Source organism: Chaetodon auriga, chromosome 8 (assembly GCF_051107435.1).
Source record: "Chaetodon auriga isolate fChaAug3 chromosome 8, fChaAug3.hap1, whole genome shotgun sequence".
Classification (NCBI taxonomy): domain Eukaryota; kingdom Metazoa; phylum Chordata; class Actinopteri; order Chaetodontiformes; family Chaetodontidae; genus Chaetodon; species Chaetodon auriga.
In genome coordinates this window covers 5,405,849-5,425,747 of record NC_135081.1, presented here as the reverse complement: position 1 = coordinate 5,425,747, position 19,899 = coordinate 5,405,849, and the positions used below count along the sequence as shown (strand labels likewise).

The 19,899-nt window shown below is 43.8% G+C and overlaps 1 protein-coding gene across 1 annotated transcript in view; it reads left to right on the top strand.

Annotated features, from left to right (window-relative positions):
* The first annotated feature begins 112 nt into the window (after positions 1–112).
* The window catches only part of LOC143324388 (low-density lipoprotein receptor class A domain-containing protein 4-like), a 209,841-nt gene continuing 190,054 nt past the window's right edge, over positions 113–19,899 (top strand). Inside the window, exon 1 of the mRNA XM_076736783.1 lies at positions 113–228. The gene's annotated coding sequence lies outside the window, so the exon portion shown is untranslated. The remainder of the gene's footprint in view (positions 229–19,899) is intronic.

Here is a 19,899-nt window from a genome sequence, read left to right as displayed (position 1 = left end):
GAGGCCGGCTGGCTGCTGTATGGAGTGGAGCCTGCAGGTGTCGTCAAAGCTTCACCATGAGCCCGGCTGTCAGCAGCATGTCCTGTACAGTGGGGCAGCTGGGCTTTATTTTGCTTCCCAGACTGGAAACCACTGTAGTGCAGTTGGACTTGACGTCTAGCAACACAACATCACAGACTTTAGACAAGCAGACACGGCGACTTAGCACGCTAGCGACTGCATTTACAGGTAGGAAGCCTGCGACATTTCCTTAGTTATTTCTGTTCACTGGTGTGTTTTTTAATGCATAATGTTGTAGTCGTAGGCGGCTAGAGGAATGTTGTGGTTATGCTAGCTGGTGTGGCTAAACGCTAGTCAGGCTGTCCGGTGTGGGGTCTGACTTTGGGCCAGACGGTGGAAGTTGCTGTTTAGAGTTGGAGCTGCTTTCCAAGCTGCGCCAGACAGCAGAGCTAAGCTAACGCGGCTAAGTTAGCAGCGAGCAGGCTAGCACTGGCTCCCATCCACCCGCCGGGGCCACACCAGCAGCCCGCTATGTCTCTGTCCCTGTAGGGGAACGCTGCCTCTCCCACTGACCGTGACCTCCGTGTTAATTATGGCATTTATTACCCTGAGTAAAGACACACAGATGAATTTGTTTCTGTCTGCATGGTGTGTCGTTAGCTGTCTTGCCCTGTTTGATTTGATGAACAAGCTAGCTGGGAAGCTAGATCAGAAATCTGATAGTCTGAGCTGTCACTCATGTTTTAGGCCAGGGGATACCAACTTTTTATGCAGATGAGGCAGGAGGTGAATATGATGAGGTGGTGTCACCAAGCAGTCTCATCTGGCATGAGTTGGTACAGAACTGTGTGTGGTGTTAAACACTGTAGGGTGGGGTGAGGACCACAGTGGGACTGTGAAACATCACCATGCATCCACACACACACACCCTCTCACCATGCTCACATACAAAGTGATACTTACTTTGGGGATGCCATAACCCCCCTCAACTCCCACACTACACATCTTCCTTCCTGTCCATGTTTTAAGAAGACATGGAGGGAGATCCCCTCCATCATCCTCCTGAAGATTAAAATGATGATGAGCGTTCCTGTGAGTGTGCACATCATCCATATGGATGCCCTGCTTGAGAAGTAACCCCCGACACTTCATATGGTTGTGGGCAAAATTATGTTAATCTGTGATTTGTAAATCATTCCAACATCGGAAACGTTTTACTACAACAGACCTGTTGGCCTGTGTTTTATTTAATTCTCCTTCTGTTGTAGATTAATCACTCTCAAGTTAGATTTGATTTAGCATCCACTACAACTTAGTGATGCCAGCTTGCAGACCCATGATCCAAAGTCTCAAACTGACGTGGATTTCTGTGTGACGCTGCACAGTCAGCGCTGGTCTCTGTCCGCTGTATTCCAGCCCACTGATCGGGTTTACATGAATTTAATTACTGAGCTCTGTTCTCTGGTTCTCTGTGTGAGCTGCATGAAGTGTTTTTTTTTTCTGTGAGGGTCTGGTAGAGAGAATTGAAGTACATGTGGAGGGTGTGTCTTGTTCCTTTCTTGCCTGGTTGGCTGTGCATAAGCCCCCTCCCTGCCTACCCTGCCTCTGCTGATCATGAAGGTTTCAGTCAGGGACCAATAGATGACAAAGAGTTCTCCAAGTTTTGAATCATTGTTCTTCATTTCTGTCTGCTCTGCCTTCTCTCTGTCTCTCACCTGTCTGTTTACCTGCCTGTGACCCCCCCCCCCCCCCCCCCCCACACACACACTAACTCTCTCTCTCTCAAGCTGTCTGTTGCATCTTTCCCCCTTTTTCCGGCTCATTTACACACTCTTTCTCCCATGCACATACTTAACACTTCATCCAGTGCTTTGTGGAGTTTGGATGCTTATGTCAGAGCCATTGCCTGTGGCAGTAGATGCTGCTGCTGTTGCATCTTTTTCTCTTACCTGTTTCCTCTGTTGGCTGCTGCAAGCTTGTTAAGTTGGGTTCAGTAAAAGGACACCTGTGGATAATGATGATGATGATGATGATGTGTGTACATGTAGAACTATGGAGACAGCTAAATATCGCCAACATGTCAGGGTGTCCTACTGTTTAAGACTTAAATCAAAGACCAGTATTATCCCATAATACTTTAACTCCATTAAGTGAGTCCAGTCATCTATTTGTTGACCTTTTTATGCACATTATTCGTGGTGGTGTTTGGACAGGCAGGACAGTCTACTCGCTGTCTTGTCTTTTTGGACAGCATGACAGCAAACATTTAAAAGTCACCTCAGCTTCAGATGTCATTATAGAAAAATCTAATCTTTATTTTGTTATAATGGAACAGAGGAAGTTTGTGATTTTTTCATTATGCTGAAGTCAAGTGCATTCATACGCAAGTCCTTTCAGACTGAGACAGTTCTCAGATATGTCTGATTGAGTCAGTTGGTGTGACACACGGTCAACAAGTTGCTGACAGGTTTTTATCAGCCACTGACATTTAAGGTGATGACATCACGCTCTGTTAACTGCCATTCAGAGACTATAAATATTAGTGGACAGTCTTCTGTGCCATCATTCTTCAGTTTATGACTGGTTATTTAAAGCTGCAGACAAAGTGGTTTCATGTTGTAGTTTTCAGCCTCTGACGAAAAAATATTTGTTTCAGGCCACTTCAGGAATATTTCATGTGAAATAACCAAAACTGTTTTCAAATATAGCGTTAATCATAGTATTAAACTGATGGAAAAATGTGTTTACAGTGTTTTTTAGGCATCTGAATCGCTGAACAAACACAGTTCCATGCCATGTTCTGTGACTTGCTCAGTTACTGTAACGCCACTATAAAAGGCATATTAGAATTGTTGAAATTAGCTATTGAGACCATAACTTCTTCTGTATGGATGTTCTATTCTTAAAGGTACCGCGTGGAGCTGCTGACCACTAATAGTGCCATAGAGCAATGTTTTCATGAGTGGGTCCCCATTTAAAATATTCAAAAAAGCTTTGGAAACGTTTTGGGTGGTGTCAAGGTGGGAGGTGTATCGTGTTTGCGAGGTGTCAAAGATCCACACAATATGATTTGGTAACAGCAAATCTAAGTATATCAGAAAAAAAAAAAAATCCTCCACGGGCCACCTTTAATATTAGCAAGAAGTTGAGCTATGGTTTATCTTCACAGATGTCAGCAGAGGTTTGATTGGTTGTCAGATTGCTTGCTTTACGGACGTTATTGTCTCATCTGGCTAGTAGGTTTGGATTAAATATGATTGAAATCAATACTATGATATGAGTAAAAGTGCTTTGTATGGTAAATATATGCAAAAATCACATGAAATAAACAGATTTATGTTCAATGCAATCTACCGTGTGTGACGTTTGTACAGAAAGCCAACTATTTCAACAGTTTTTTGGACCTTATCTCATGGTCTTCCTCAGCAGATGGAGTTGACTCACGCTGACCTGGAACTTTAGGTGTTCAGACTTTCCAATTTTGTGAGCACCCTGGGGACGTCTTATCCATGACATCACAACAGTGCAAAACAACTTGAATATTAAATGTCTACTAGATGTAGACACTGGTAAATAGAAGACACAGTCCTCTAATGCTTTCCATGTATACATCTTACTCTATCAATAGAGCAAATTTCATGGCCACCTCACGGACTGCAGTCTCTTCTTTGATTCAACCTTTATTCGAAGCGAAGACCACGCAGAGGGCGAGCCTTCTCTTTTTCAAGGCCTGTGTGCAAGCTAAACGCCAAAGGTTGAGTCTATTAATGTACTGTATACAAAAGTGAATAAAACCCATCAAGTCATGAAATAATAACTAAGTGAGAAAGTTGAGGAGAAAGTCAGCGCGAAGACTGTGTTTATTATTAGCTTCGGTAATGTGCTCTCGTCTACCAGGTTGAGCTGTGTGTCTGCTTCACACAGCTCACTGTACAACTGCTTCTCAGAGCCAGACGTCTGTGTCCATCTGTCTGTTTGTGTTTCTGTATGTCTCTTGTTTTACTGTGTGTGTGTGTGTGTACTGCGAGCGTGCACGCGTGTGTGTGTTTCACCCTCTGCCAATTAGCGACTTCTCACCTCCCAAGGCGAGAGGCTGAGTGTTTGTTAGACAGAGGAGGGAGACTTGAGGGGGCTTGTCTGCCTCTGACGGCTCAGCCTTAACCTTAACTCTCACAATACTTCTCACACACACACACACACCAGTCTGATCACTGAACTACAGCTCGCACACACGCACACACACACACACACACAGGACCTGAGCTCCAGCCAGTTGTTGATAATACAGCCTTGTCTGTCTCCGAGCCCATGTGACATGCCAAAATGTGACAGTATTGTGTTGGTGGAGCGAAGGCGCGAGACGGGCAAAGACGAGTGCCAGCCTGCACCAGAGTGTGTGTGTCTTTGTCTGGGTTGTGCTCATGGGAGTGTGTGTCTTTGTATGTACAAATACACTGTCTATTATTGCGCGCCTGCAGTAATTGGTGTGTGTGTGTGTGTGTGTGTGACTGTACAGAGTGAAAATGATGTAAAAAGCGTGACATTATGTGGAAGCAAAACAGACTGAAGAGCTGGAGCGGTAGCCTGGTCTGTCGTGTGCGCAGGAGACACACAAAATGTCTCATTCAGAGTTGGTTCAACTTCTTCCTCTTGGATCTGTTCGCTTTATGTAACCGTCCAAAATGGATTCTTCATGCTGCTTTATGATTAATCAAGAAAAGTTCATTATGTTTTTGCTACAAGCTCAGTTTTCTGAGTCTAATCTTCTCTACAACTTGAGAAGGTTTTGGAAAAAAAAAACGGCTTGATACAAGTAATTTGGCAACGTGTAAAAAAAACCAAAAGTCTGTGTGAGATGCAGCAAGTCTTTTGAAAAGCACTACAAGCAAGATGTTCACATTCTGGCCAGAGAAAGGAAAACATTTCTAACTCGCTGCTATTACAATTTCAGTATTTTTAACATTTCGTCTTGGCCAGAACCAATCGTCTCGCCGAGTTCTGATTGAATAAATCCAGAAATGTTGTGCTCGTCAAATGTAAGATCAAAGTGCTGCGTGAAACCCTCTGAGAAAAGCTGTGGTTTTATTTTTAACCCCAGTTGGCACACCACGATAAGTTGATCAAAGAACTTATTTACCAAAACATGGAAGATTCTTCTGTGCTACCCTGCAGAAAAACAGCACCGAGCTGTGTATCCTGTGTGAAAGTTAATCTCACTCATTCATTGAACACAGAACAGCTTTTCACAGATGTTTCTGTTCAGGTTTTCCACCACTGCAGCCTGTTTGATGCCGCAGTCCTGTTTATCTCTGCTGGAGATTGCATGGGTTGTGCAAATTGTTTGCTAGATTTAAGCATATTTATATAGCTTAGATGATTTTTTTCTTCTCTTTATAGAATTAAGGCAGGGTGGATAAGTCGTCAGTCATACTGTATTTCCAGCCCGTCTGTAAGGTCGAACTAGTAGGCTTATAAGAACTCCAGAATTAATGACGGATACTGATTTGATCTGTTTAAGATACTTAAACCAGGCCTTACTTTGAGAAATGTATGCTATTTTTCTAATTCAGCAAATAAAGAAAATCATGTTCTCAAATGTTAAATGTTGTCTAAACCTATCCTGGTACTTGACATTTTGTGATCCGTGGTGCTACAGTCATATTTCACTTGGTGCCAAAAGATGAATGTTAGAGGTGTAAAGTGTTCCACCCAAACAGGTGCAGCAAAGTGTCAATCAAACCCAGTCTGCACGTGCCAGCGCCGTCCTGAGGAGAGGTGTCATCAAGCAAAATGAGTGAAATCACCTGTCTGGGCGTACCGCGGGTGTGCAGGGCTTCAGACTATACTGTCAGAACTGGTGGTTGATAAGTGAACAAGGGCAAACATGAACGTAGCTGCAGGTGGAATTCATTATGATGGTTGTAGCAGTGCATGAAATTCACAGGCTAGGACATTTTGGCTACAGCAGGGGAAAAAAAAGTAACATTTTTGCCATTTGTTTGTAATGTTCCATTGTAAGACTGACCTGAGTGCAGCCTCTGCATGATTAAAATACACATGTGAAGGCACATTATAGCAGGGCTCGAACGCTTCAACCGTATGCTTAATCCTGCTTTCTCTATGACTGAATGTGGTCGCACATCCACAGCAATAAGCACTCGTGTACATTCGTTGATGCTGTGCTGTGAATGTGAGAGGCTGCCTGAACGCCGTGGACAGAAGGAGTCGCCTTCTCGTCTCTTCCTGTCCCGTTCCGGTCATTCACACGTTGAGTGAATGCTGTCGTAAATGACATGTTTGTTTCACTTTAACTGACCTGTCAGCACTTTCTTGATCATTTCATAAATAGACTGGTTTGACAGTAACTGTTTGGGCCACAGAGCTACTGAACCACGGAAGTCACATATTGAACCGAACGCCTTGTACGAAGTGCTTTGAGAAGAATACATGCACTGTTACACCACTTTAATGCCCCCAGAAGGCCAACTGAAATAATACTTGCACACTATTATCTTTTGCGCAGCCACCATGTCGATGAGAATCAGTCATCATCACATGGAGGTGAAAGACATTGAAATACTGTAATACCTAAAGTAGTTTCTTGCTGAGGGTTTAAAAAGTAATTTAACAACAGGCAGAAAAGCAGGGTTTCACTGCTCCCACCCCCCCCCGACCGAAAGTTTTATTTTTCATCTCTGACCACACCCAGTGTCCTGGACAGGTGGTGTGGTGCTCTGCTACACCTGTCGCTACACCCATACGGCATGCTGTGGTGTCCTGACACACCCTGGAGTACACCTGTACGTCACTGTGTAAGGTGACAGGTAACATTGGGGGTGTTTAGCTGCTCTCTAATGCAAAGCGTACAGTGTATGACTACACATGAATACAAGCTTACAGACCAAGGCTGGACCTACACTCATGTGTCCACGGCAGTGTTCTGGGGAGTGTGGTTAACAGTCTGTGGTTAGACATGTTACACATACTGTTTTTTAAGGCTTCATCAGACAGAACAGTGCAGAGTGGAAAGGGGGAGATGGAGCTTCCACTGCGGTAAGGACACCGCCTTAGCACACGGGCACATGCTCCACCAGGTGAGATACCTGTGCACCGCCATATTGGGTTTTTAAGGTTGATTCTTCCAGTTGATTTAGTTCTAGTCTGAAAGCGATTATGAGACACATAGAGCATGATGTATGGAACACTTAAAGACAATATTGTAAAATCAGAAAGAGGTGTGTGGGGATTTATTTAAGTTTTGTGTTTAATACTATTTTCTAAATAGTAGAAAAAATCTCACTGTGGCCATGTAGACCACAGTGACAAAGAAGAGGGTTTTTTGTGTCCCGTTCTCTGTTTGTGTCGGTCATATTTTGATTAAAGCGGTGGGGATTGATGCAGTTTACCTATTCGTTTGATCATTTTCAGTAATACACTGACCGGCCCGTGGGGGGAGCTGCATCGTTCATTTTGACATGTATCATGTGAAGTATCTCAGATACCAATAATTGGATTTTGACAAAAGCCGTGTGAATCATACATCTCTTCTTGTTCTCTCTTCTCACATTACGCAGACTGAGGCGGACGCCGCAGTTACAGGTCAAAACAAGGTTTACATTTGGTAATATTTGGTCACGATGAGGGGCTACACCATTCATGAAGGGAGGCACGTTTGCTGTTACTTTGCTGTCTTTTTCGATGGTTATCGTGAATAAACAGTTCTTTTTCCAGCAGGAGTAATTCCCCGCTCCTCATTTATCTTGCCTTTTGCTTCTTTGGGAACCCACTTGACAGATCTCACAGCCCTCAAGCTTTAGAGAAGAGAAACTCTCCAGCATTTGGCTAATGGCTCCACAGTTCCCACACTGATTAGGAGCAGTCCACAAACTGCAGTATTAAGTCGTTGATTAAGTAGTTAAGAAGCCCTAGAAACAACCAAAAAGTGCTGCAGACAGCAATTTGATATTGTTTTACTCTATAAACGAGTTTCACAGAGGACATTTAAACAGTTTTGTCAAACAGTGCATTCACTTACTGCTAGAGTGTTTTTAATACAGTTCCTTGTTTGCATAGCTTCATTTAACCACAAAGCCTAAGCAGCAATTTAATAATTCAGTAAAGTCCCTGCTGGGGAGAGAGACACACACATTTCAGAGTGACGCCGTTACCCCGAAAACCTCCACTTCTTAGGTTTTTCCATTTTACTCAAATTAAAGATTCACATGCTCTTTATGCGCGGCACTGCAGCCTATGAATCTCATTGAAAACTAGAAAAGTATAGTTGAACAGTAACGTCTCGGTCAGTGGGGAAAACGAGCCGGCGTCGTCCTCAATTCCTCAATAATTAGATATTTTCATCTGACAGCGGAGATGTTCCCCAGTAGCTTGATGAGATGAGATACAAGAGGCTGTGTATTCACTGTGTGTGTGTGTGTGTGTGTGTGTGTGTGTGTGTGTGTGTGTGTGTGAGAGGTGGGAGCACCCTTTCTGAGGAATGCTGTAGTGAGTGCTGCTCTGCTCCTGTGTGAAAATTCAATAGACTAGCTACAGAGGCTGTTAACATGAGCCACAAAGATTTAACACACACTACACACACACACACACACACACACTCTGTGCGTGTGTGTACATACTGCACACTATCCATTCATCTATGTGTGCTTACCTGAGAGTGTGTACAACCGAGTATTATACTGCTGCAGAGTCTGTTCATGTCTTCATCTGTACTTCCGTCTGCATGTCTGTGTCAGTTTTGTGTGTGTGTGTGTGTGTGTGTGTGTGCGCGGGTGTGTGTACGTACTTAAAATAGCCCCTGTGTTAGCGCTCTTGTTCTCATGGTGCTAGTCTGAGACGTCTTCAGCCTGCCTTTGTTTCCGCGGTGTGTTGTCGAGCAGACCTCTGGCTAAGGGCAGAGATGTTAGCAGGCTGTGGTCTCTGCATTATTGATGCAGACTGTGACTGGGCTCTGCAGACCATAGGCTACAACTTAAAAAAAAATCACAAGGTGGAGTGAACTCAGGCTGAACTCGCAGGGAATTTAGCGGGAGACAGTAGAGACGGGGCCTTCCTGGCTCCAGTCTAACACAGAGGTTGCTTAAACCCGGAGCTGAGAGACGACCTGATTCTGGTGACATGACAAGTTTACCAGTGCATTTTTAATGAGCCCGGGTCCCAGGGCGAGACTCAGATGATTAAATTTGGCTCATGGGCCGGAAAACTTTAAGACAGTCTGCCTCAGATAGGGGCTGAACTGCACTGGGTTTTTCTAAGTGGATACGAGGACTGCATGAAAGGATTTTTCACTTGTGAAAAGGAGATATTAAATAGGTTAACTTCACTCATCGGGTGGACTTACAGGAGCATTTAGTCGATAACATTTCCTCAAACCGTCTTTGTTAGGACTTCCCCTGAATAGCAAAAGCTTGACAAGGGCTTCAATTTGGATTTATGCTTCTCCTCGTTCATGTTGTGGGTCCATTATTGATTGTATTTACACACTTCCATGTACTTTATGACAGTAGTCCCTTTCAGACATGAACTATCAAGGTCCAAAATAAACACCCAGCACTCGCCAAATGCAAGTGAAAATCTATGTAGGCGAGAGAAATAAATGAGGTCAGCCACCATTGGCGTGTTCTTGAAATAGGCTTCACTACAAACTCTCAGCAGTACAACACGTCCGGTGATTGACCACATATTGTTTTGCACTGACTTACCGTCGCTGCAGTTAAGTTTACTCTGTCTATAGCTGCTCATCTGGCCTGGCAGAGGAGAGTTTCATGGTAAAACCACATAGAGGGACCATGTGGACGACACAGCATTGCCAGCTTCACTTATCTGTTAAAGTGACGGCTTTGTGTCATTCAGACTTGGTTGTCTTTTATGTTAATGTTCCTCCTGGTTTTATTGTCAGAGAGAGAACAGCGGTGAGATGAAAATGTTTCATTATGGTACTAAAGTTTTCTCAGGCTGCGTCACTGATGGACGTTTGTGCCTGCTTCTGACATCCTGACATTGAATCTGCTGATATTCCTGCATCAGTTTCATCATTCAGCGTTATTAGAGAGTGAACTCTGCTGCATGTTTCATGATATCCAAACTCTTCAATTCCTATTAGCTCACATGCTGTATGTAAACAAAAAAGAAAAGTTGCTGACTGTTGGTCTGAGTGTTACTGCAGGCTTTTTAACCCCTTTTCTTCAGGGGCTTTGCTAGCTGGTTGGAATGTCGGTGATTAACCGTTAATCGTTGAACCACCTAGAATATTTGTAACAGGTTACACATGTCGGTCTGTGGGTTCATTTGCATCGTTTTGTCACCTCACATGGGTGGGACGCAGAAGGTACCCTTCAGCGTCTGTATGAGACGGCTGCCCCGCCAAAAAGCCTTTCTGCCAGAAAGCCTTCTAACACGTGGTTAACCTGGTGGACCGTTCACACTTTGGTTGGCTTTAGGCACCAAAACTACTTGTTTAGGTTTAGGAAAAGATCTGACAACAACAAAAATCCGCGCTGTGACTGCATCCTTGTCAGTCTGATCTTCAGTATCAGCATCTGAAACACGGAGGAGAAAACATGAGCAGCTGACCGCTCTCAGCTCTCTTGGTCTGCATGTGGAGAGTTCAGCCTCAGTGGTTCTTCCAGCAGAGCTGTGGAGCCTCTACGCCAAGCTCCTCTGACTGCCTGAAGGTGGGCAAAAAAAGATTGTTCAAAAACCAAACCAGAAAAATAAATGCTGCTCCGGCTTCCGTTCGGGTGGCAGCTCCTGTGCTCGGATAGCTTTTTCCTCGGCTGTGCCTGGTATTTTGGCCACTTGCTGTGAGCTTTACTGCGACAGTGCGGGGAGGAGAGGCACAGTAGGGGATGCGTCTGAAGTAAATGGAGGCGCTTTGGTGTCAAGGATTTTCTGGTCATGTTTACTACTTTGAAGGTGTATGATGCAAAATATTATCATATTGCTGGTTTGGTGACTTATTGATGCTTTTTGTGGACATGTAGGCCAGATTGACAGAGTTTTACGTCATTCCCTCAAGCAGGAACAAATAACGTACATCGTTTTCCACTCTAACTTTAGATATTTGATGCGACTGGCCATCCTCTCTCGTGGTCTGGGACCCGCTGCCCCTGTCCCTGTAGGTAGCCACCACATCCATCGTTACCTGATGCCATTGAACTCTTAACTGCATTAGCCAGCAGTTTTCCTCACATCACAATCAACTGCTTTGTAAGGTGCTGAGGTTCTTCTAGCGAAAAGCTCACGGCTTTTAAAGGAAAGTGGAATATGTGATTTGGTTGGTCATGAGTGATTACCATCCATTACCATGCCTGGTATAATGTATTCCTTCTAATCCAACCCTGTTTCCAACTGTGCTGCAGGTTCACTGCCCGACTCCATCCACAAAATACCCCCAAATCAGTTGGCATGCCTTGTGTGTTCTCCTGTACCTCTGACTGCACTTTATTAAAGACCTTTGGATCATTTATGTGTTCAGCCATTTATTATTTATATAAGCAAGGACTTGGATTATGTTTAATACGGGCTTTGAGTCCTCAAATGTGGGTCTTCAACTTGATACTTCCTTGATACACAGGTTTTCTGGCCAGAATTCAGCCATCGTACAAATTTGGACTCTAAGAAGACTAATTTGTTCTAATTTGATTTTACGTCTCATATTTATTTCATACGAGCTGACACGAAGAAGTTCTTTCACTTGAAGAAACTTGCAGACACTCTGGAATTGGTACTGCTGATGCCACATAAATGGAAATGAGTAGATGACATCACTTTGCCCTCAGGACAGGAGCATCGTTTTCAAATCGGGAAAAATCCTGCTAGTTGGCGTTCTTTAATGAAGCCCACGCCCCTGTTTTAATAAGCCGTAGAAAAAAATGCCCCAAATTGAAAGAAGAGCGGACATGATGTTGCGCTATCCAGTTACTTGTAGTGAAACCAAGACGGGGAGAGTTGATGTAATGCAGTTTTACTCATCCCAAATACTGTGTTAACTTGTCATAAGAAGCCTGAATCTGCTGCTGCAAGCCTGCTGCCTTCTCCCTGCAAATCATTTGAATTTGTCTCCTGCCGCTCACTCTTTGGAAAGTGATGGCTGCCTCTGGTTGTCGTGTTTAGTGCGTGTGTGTGTGTGTGTGTGTGTGTTTGTGTGTGTGTGTGTCTCACTGGGAAGGAAGAAAACAACATCTGGTGAATTTCAGCTATTGTCCCTCGCCAGCCACTTAAACAGAAACTGATACTGATCATCCATCTTCCCCAAGTTTGTTTCTGTACTAAACGTTCATTTGTTGGTAAAATGATGAAATGTGTGGGAACTTTTGAAACCCTCAGTAGACAGCGAATGAAAAGGTTAGCGTATGACACAACTGGTATGTGTTACGCTTTAACTCGTGTGAGTGAGTGTGTGTCCCTGTGCGATGTTTAAGATGTGCCGCAAAGTCAGACGGGGTTGAAATGCAGAACGTGACTCGTCCTGAAGCAGCGGGGCTGTATGTTAACTTTTTTGCACGTAGCACTGCTGCTGCAGAGGTTGAACGTTTTATACCACAGGCCATAAAACTGTAGCCAGAGTATAAAACGTCTCTCACCATCTCTAAAAAAAGCAGTGCAGTTCATCACTTTAATAGGCATGTGACTGGCAAAGGACATTAATGTAGCATACAGGGCGCCATCCAAGCATCAGCATGCAAATAACTTTTTTTATTTGCACATGATGAATAAATGACAAATTACATATATTTCACCTCTTTCTACAAAAAAAAAAATCCATATATTTTGCTTCAGATGAGCAGTAGAAATCTCAGTAAATTACAACATCATGTATAAATTCCTATTTCTATCTATACATTCTCTCTCTTGCGGTGGTTGAATACTCAGCAGTTAGCTGTTGTCTAACAGTATGGGTTATCAAATATGTTGTTTTACCTTGAAATGTGGCCCCATGTGGAGACTGCGGCTCTTCCCTTGGAGCTGTGAGATTTGGTGTTGGATGTGTGGACTCCATGCAGCCAGGATATGATTTTTAATCAGACACCAGACAACAGCTACCAAGTGGCTACCAAGTGCCAAGTAGCACATTGCAGAGCTGCATGGCCTGGGTGGTAATTTCAGTCATCGTACAGGCAGATTTCATAGCACATGTCCTGTATGTGGCACTGTACAGCCCTGACCACCCCCCTGGTTCCCTGACTCAAACTCACACCGTTTCTCTTCACTTACAGAGCCCTCCATCACCAAACACACCAACCCTCTCCACTGCTACGCCACCCTCCAAGGTTCTAACGCCTACGTCTTGTCCACCATCCAGAGTCAAGTGTAGCTCTCCCTCCCTCAAGGCGACACCCCCCCACCCCAACACATCCAGTATAGCTGTTTTTGAAAAGTCCCTAAAACTCACCTGTTCAACAACAGCTTTTAATGTTTTGATAGTATGTCCTTCTTTACTTATCATTGCTTTTAATTTGTCCTCTAAATCATCTTATGAATACAAATATATTATTAATATTCCATTAATGGAAACACCTCAGTGTGTAAGACCTTTAAAACTCAATTAGTCAAGACATGTTGACTGTTGCCTCGTCCATTTGTAAGCGTAAAGTTAGTCTTCCTCGTTTATGAAGGGGTCAGAATGCACTGCGGAGGTCACTGCTCCGTCATCCAACACTCCCACAACACAGACCCCACCACCAGTGTTGCTGGAGGAGATCCGGTCAGACGTCTAGTTGCAAGTAGTCTCCCAGTAATAGTTTTTACAGGCTTGTGATTGGCCAGCGTGGCTGCAGGGTTGGGGATGTATCACCAGCATGCTCCTGACACGGTTTCACTTTTGTTTTATTTGAATGGAGATTTGTTTTAAAGCCATGCTTATGTGGATGGATTTTTTTTGGCAATTACGGAAGGTCAAAGCTGGCCTGCAGAACAGACATTTACATCAGACAGATCAGTTACAGATTTTAACATTGGCCCTAAGCCTCCTTTTGCAAATAAAGACGGTAAAAATAACAGTTTGCTCTCAGCTTGTCCAGTCATCTGTTTCCTGCCCTGACAGCAAAGGGATGTTGCTCTGTCTTGGAAATGAATTTGATGAGTAAAAGGCAGTAATAACAGGTCGGAAACATGGCCCAGGCTATTGAAACGTATGTGCTGCCGATTAACAAAAACCTGATTACTGCAGTCACATGATAGTTATAAAGAATTCAGTCATTAGTCTCAAAAGATTTTTCATTTTCAATTAACACGAACTGAAAAAAAAAAAGAAGAAATGTCTATATTTTGCAATTGTTATCTCAACTCAGCTGTGCCATTTTTCCCAACTCAAGGATGAACTGAGTGCTTCCAGTTTATTCCCATCAGCTTATTTTAAATCAGCGACTCATTCTGCCAGTGAATAATTAAGTAAATTGAATTAATATCTTGTGACTAAAATTAGTGAATTGAAAGTGCATTTTTTCAAATTTCACTTTGACTGTGAAATTCGATTAAAACCAAAACATGGCATGAAAATTAGCAGCACTAGCTGTTGATTGTGTCTCTCGCAGACTTCAGGCTGCTCTGGAGGCAAAAATATCCTACCTGTTACTAGGCAGCTGTACTAAATGAAGTGTGTGTTTCTGTCTGCTAACGGTGTGTAATGAGTCAGTGGTGTGGGTTAGCGTAGGCTGATGTAGGCTCGGGTAGGATTGCATGTGTGTTAATGTGAGATAACGCGGCTTGTTGCTGGCTGGTGGAAGCAGCTGGAGGTTAGTTCAGGTTACTGGTTGGTGTGGAGGAGGGATAGCCTCAGAGTCACTGCCAAGACCTTCAAGGAAGTTTCCCTGGCTCCGAATCCACAGCTTTAATTGCTGGGAGTCTTTGTGAATACCAAGGGACAGCTCTAACTCACCGCCTTTCTTCTAGTCTCTCACCCTGTCTCTCTCCCTCTCTCCTTCTTTTCATGCCCCCTTTTTCCTTTCTTGTCCTATCAAAGAGTCTGGGTGTGTTTACATCCTTAACTTGGTGGTGGCAGGTGGGTGGTGCGGTGAGCAGCACTCTGGAGTCATTATGGCAGCGGCTTGGAGGAGATTCACATTTCCAGGCAGCCTTTTGTGTACTTGGCTGAATTGTTCTTTTGCCTCATCAGCCAGCAGTCCACTCATTAAAGTCCTTAAAGTGGTGTACTTCCTGTAGTACTTCTCTCTTTAACCTAAGAGACAAAGTTGTACAATTTACTGTGGTGCATTGAACTTGATGCTCACACGTCTCGCTGAGCCTGTACGTCAGTGTGTGCTCACTGAGTTTGAAGCTGATTAGTCACTGGTGCATAGTTACTATGGACACAGTTTGTCTGTAGGTGTTTGGATTGCAGCTGTTTAAGCCAAGAAACAAAATAAAGAAGTCGGTCTTAATGTCCCGGTTGACTTGAAGTGGCTACAATCAAAAAGTTGATCTTAACAATGGGTCAGATGATCATTTGTAATGTGAACAGGATCACCTGTAGTGATGAGTCCACACGTGATTGTCACCAGACGGCAGTTTCCCTCAGCTCTACGGAGCATTTCAGCATCGTTCAGCTCACTGATTTCGTTTTACGTCCCACATCTTTGCTATTTTGGCTCAGTCCCCGCTCTCATCAGCATTGTTTCCAGCAACCAGGAACTGTTTTCAGTGAGTGCGTTCTAAAAACCTGCTCTACACCACGCAGCAGTAGCAGGCTAACTGCTAACATGCTAGCCAGCTGGAAAATGTCACAGTAGCTCTCTGAGCATTATGATCCTGGTTCACTTGCTTCTAGGGCTGTCAACACTGGCCAAAAATGAATATCCCTTGTAAAAAACATTACAAAATAAACAAATAAAATAACGTCCTGTACCATGCTGTTGAATTGTGCCCATTTTCAGTCAATGAAAGTGTGTGCAGAGTTTAGAACTGCTGCCTGTTCACGTGTCCTGGAAGATTTCAGTGTCATTTATTATCTGATTATGGACCCTATTTTCCCATGTTTTTGTGTCCAAGTGACTCATGGAGATAACAGTTTTTAAAAAGTTTTTTTATTATTATGGAACCATGAAACGTGCTGCAGTGTCCTCCCTCTGTGTGTTTGTGCACTGTCAGTGTGCGTCATCTGAAAGTGTTTGTTTTTGCCACAGACAGACTCAGATTATTAAGTGTCTGACATCATTTCAGAAAGGATCCCTCCAGAGAGAAACCTTTTTGTGACAATTGTTGTATCACCGTCAAAGCCACCAGACTCCATTCATAGAAACAGTGATTTTATTAGCGTGACGCACACTCCTTTCAAATGCGACAAAATCAAACTCACCAAAACTTTTTTGGTTTTCAGGAGAGGAGAGAGAGAGAGGGCAGACATCAGAGGAGCACATAGTCACATAGACCAGAGTCTGCCCACCATCCTTTGTGTAGCACTTTATACCCCATCAGAGGAAGGTTAAGTAAAATTGGATGGTGCAGCACAGCCAGTAAAGTATGATTCCTCTGTTTTTGCCTCAAAGCTAAACACTGTCAGGACAGTGTGCTATTGGTCATTGCATGAATCCAGTGGTTCCACCGAGCTGAACTTGTTGTTCCATGAAGTATTGTTGTAAATGCTGTTGTGAAAAGGCCTTTAGGGGGAGTTACATGCTGGAACAGTTTCTTGACAAACAACACACAACAAATCTGTTTTCTCAGTGCTTCTGCGTGTCGTCTCGAGCTACAGTGAGGGTTGCCAGATCCAGTGCGCGAGCAAGTGAGTGACTTGTGGTTTTTGTTGTGATCTCTGTATATCACAAAGGCACCAAACCTGGCAACCTCAAGACGGCCACACTACTAGCTGTTATCACCGTGCTTGGCTGTTTTTCACCCAGAAACACTTCTACCACCTAACATGCTCCAAAACCGCTCTTTGTACATTTCTATTTGAGACAAGTTAAACACATTGGAGTCATTATGAGACATTTGGCTTCCAGTCTTTATGCCAAGCTGGGCTAACCTTGTCCTGACCCTCAGAAGGAAAGCAAATAAATGAATTAGCCCAAAGGTTTAACTAATAATAAAGTCTTTGATATTGTGTGCATTCATTTCCATGTGTGGAGGTTTGAACGCAGCACTGACTCACTGTGTTGTAGATTAGACCTGAAAATAATAACAAACTTACTACAGGACTGGGGAACATCTACTGTATGCTTTAGCAAGGATCTTATCACCTCTGCATAGTGTGTGCGTGTGTGTGTGTGTGTGTGTGTGTGTGTGTGTGTGTGTGATGCCACTGCAGTCTTGTCTTGCCAACTGTTCTGAAGTTGGCACCTGGCCAACTGTGACAGTACTTTCTGGGGCGTCAAGTCGAACATCATACACACAGGCACACACACACACACACACACACACACACACACCCACTCCCACACCCACACCCACACACACACACACACACACACACACACACACACCCACTCCCACACCCACACACACACATCCAGACACATGAGGTGATGGAAATGCCATAAATCTGTCAGTGAGGCTGAAATGAGCTTAGTGCCACCAGCGGGGTGTGTGCTCTTCAGCGACGTGTGCACTATAAAATCCCATGGACTATAAAAGCCGATCTGTCGCGTGGAGCAGTGTGTGTACGTCTCTGTCTGCACATACAACAAGTTCTGGAAATATCCCTCACACACACACACACACACACACACACACACACACACACCATCTGACTTTCTCTCTGTCTTTGTTTTGCAGTTTCTTTTTCCCATCTTATCTTTCTATTTAGCTCTCAGTCTGTTTCTCTGTGTCTCCGTAGTCGGGTTTCCATCCAAGTATTATTATGTAAATCATTATGCATCAAATTGTAACAGCTGATAGGAAATGGCAAACTTCCTCTATGTTTTTCTGCCTCTTTAAATCAGAAAAGTTTTTGCTGATAAAGGAATCATGGTAATCAGCAGCATAGACAAAGATGTGGCTTTCCAACGATTTGCTTCTCAGAAATCTTAGCGCAGGTTTCAACAGTTTGCAGAGCGTAAAGTTTCCCTGGCTCTGACGTGACATGGCCCGTGTGTGCTGAACCTGTGGAGGTGGCCTGGCCGTTAGCTGGTGCATGTTGTTAGGCATGCTTAGTCATTTCATCCCAGCAGATGGAAGGTAATTCACATCCCCCCTCCACGGTGTCAGGATTAGGATCCGTTTGTCCATCCATCTGTCACACATCACTTTTCATACACGATTTAGGATTTGGACTAAATTTGAGCAAATGATCCAAGGCTACATCATTATTTGCTGAAGAATCATGTTAGGTAACATACTGCTACCCCAGAAAAAAACAGACTTCTCTCATGGTCTTAATGTTTCATGACAACATTAAAGACTTTTTACATTTCAAGAGCATAGGAGCTTTTTTTGGAGCCAGCATCTACTGGCCATAAGAGGAATGCTATTTAAAGGTGTTTCTCAGCAAAACGCACTGTGTGTGTCCTTGAGGCCTCAAAATCATTTTTACTGCATTTCCTACCCAGTAAAAACATTTGCAGAGCTGATCTGTCCCTCTCTGGATTGGAGGCATTTCTGCCTTTGTTCTGTTGTGTTTAGTTAACCTTTGCTGGTGCATTGCTCCACTTCTTGGTACATTATCTTGCGTTCATTTTACTGATGCTTCTCGCTATTACACCACCCCCTTTCTGCTGTAACACTGCAAATTTCCTTGCTGTGGTATTAATAAAGGATTATCTTATCTTATTATTGTCGGCAGCTGTCAATCAGTGGAATAACGGGAAACCACTGGCAGGAATGAGTGTCACGTCAGCATACGCTCATGTGTGAAAACGGGAGTCCACTGATAAAAACGTAGCTCTGTAGGATGTCAAAAACATTTCTAGAGCTGATTTGAAACTGAAAACATTTTCAGTGTCTCTTGCTTTCCTTTATCTTTGTTTTTCCTTTCACCATGAGAGAGTCTGAGTGTCTTTGCATGTCTTTGACAGTCTCACCATAGCAAATCATGCCCACTTGTCTCATGAATAGGTCCAACTGTTGCCTGTTAATCTTGAAGTGTGCAATACGTAAAGCTTTGTTCACTCCCCGCAGGCCTGCAGCAGTTTGCTTTAAGAACGGAAAAGAAAGATAAAGACAGTGGCTTGGAGAGAACATCTGTCCAATGAAACATGCCGATGCTCCTTTTAGACTAAGGTGAAATATTGCTGTTAGACTGAGGAGAGATCGTGTGGGAGTAAAACAAATAAGAGGTAAAAAAGGAGCTTAGTGTGTAGTACAAAGTGTGCATGCTAAATTCTAAATGGTATGTTATGAATGTCCTGTAGTTTAAAAAGTTCAACCGTCAAAGCACACTGACATCAGAAACATGAACCGCGAGCGCTGTGGGGGGACGGAGAGAGGCAGGTTTGTTATTGGGGTGTATGTCAGCAGTGGTTGAGCTGCAGAGCGGGCAAGTGGCAGTCTTCCTGTCTCACACTGGGAGTGACGTGAGCAGATCATAAGACCTGCAGTCTGGTTACCTGGCAGTCACCTTCCTGTTTGTCCACCTGATTCCAAAACTCTCCGTCCAGTCTAGCTGTCGGCGTGTCCATCTGTCCTTCTGTTAGCTGTCTGTTTGTCCAGTGCTGCTCAGTCACGTCTACCTGTTTTCACGAGCATATGTTCATGAGTCTGGCTGTCTGTCAATCGGCCTGTCAATCATTTCATCTTGAACATCTTCTTCACTCATATGATGTTTAGAAGAGATCTGGGCTTTGCTGTTGCTGTGTTGAAAGCTAAATCTTGGCTATTTGCACTCCTGCACATGTTTTTCCTCAAGGGTTTCTCTGCATTTGGCTCTGTTCATGTGTCCCTCAGCTGTTGATGGTCCAAAGCATGATGCTGCCATGCTTCATTGTATGGATTATAGTAGCCAAGGTGTTT